Source organism: Arachis stenosperma, chromosome 3 (assembly GCF_014773155.1).
Source record: "Arachis stenosperma cultivar V10309 chromosome 3, arast.V10309.gnm1.PFL2, whole genome shotgun sequence".
NCBI classification, from domain to species: Eukaryota; Viridiplantae; Streptophyta; class Magnoliopsida; order Fabales; family Fabaceae; genus Arachis; species Arachis stenosperma.
The window spans coordinates 71,239,385-71,240,183 of record NC_080379.1 but is presented as its reverse complement, the minus strand read 5'-3'; the positions used below and the strand labels follow the sequence as shown (position 1 = coordinate 71,240,183).

Below are 799 nucleotides of genomic sequence, written 5' to 3'. Positions count from 1 at the left end.
GAAAGCTAAGAGAAGCTAAGGCACAACTCTCTGTAGAGGACCTAACAGAAATCTTCAAGGAAGAAGAACCCATAGCAGCCGAAAACAACAACAATGCAAGGAAGGTGCTGGGTGACTTTACTGCACCTACTCCCGACTTCTATGGGAGAAGCATCTCTATCCCTGCCATTGGAGCAAACAACTTTGAGCTTAAGCCTCAATTAGTTTCTCTAATGCAACAGAATTGCAAGTTCCATGGACTTCCATTGGAAGATCCTCATCAGTTCTTAGCTGAATTCTTGCAAATCTGTGACACTGTCAAGACTAATGGGGTTGACCCTAAGGTCTACAGACTTTTGCTATTCCCTTTTGTTGTAAGAGACAGAGCTAGGACATGGTTGGACTCACAACCTAAAGAAAGCCTGGACTCATGGGAAAAGCTAGTCAATGCCTTCTTGGCAAAGTTCTTTCCACCTCAAAAATTGAGTAAGCTTAGAGTGGAAGTCCAAACCTTCAGACAGAAGGATGGAGAATCCCTCTATGAAGCTTGGGAAAGATACAAACAATTGATCAGAAAGTGTCCATCTGATATGCTTTCTGAATGGAGCATCATAGGTATTTTCTATGATGGTCTCTCTGAACTATCCAAGATGTCTTTGGATAGCTCTGCTGGAGGATCTCTTCATCTGAAGAAGACGCCTACAGAAGCTCAAGAGCTAATTGAAATGGTTGCAAATAACCAATTCATGTACACTTCTGAAAGGAATCCTGTGAACAATGGGACAAATCAGAAGAAAGGAGTTCTTGAGATTGATACTCT

At 42.1% G+C, this 799-nt stretch overlaps 1 non-coding gene across 1 annotated transcript; it reads right to left on the bottom strand.

Annotated features, from left to right (window-relative positions):
• Positions 1-467: 467 nt before the first annotated feature.
• LOC130970959 (small nucleolar RNA R71) lies at positions 468-575 on the bottom strand. Its single transcript, XR_009082201.1, has one exon. It is a non-coding gene; the product is annotated as a small nucleolar RNA R71 (small nucleolar RNA).
• Between the last annotated feature and the right edge of the window lie 224 nt (positions 576-799).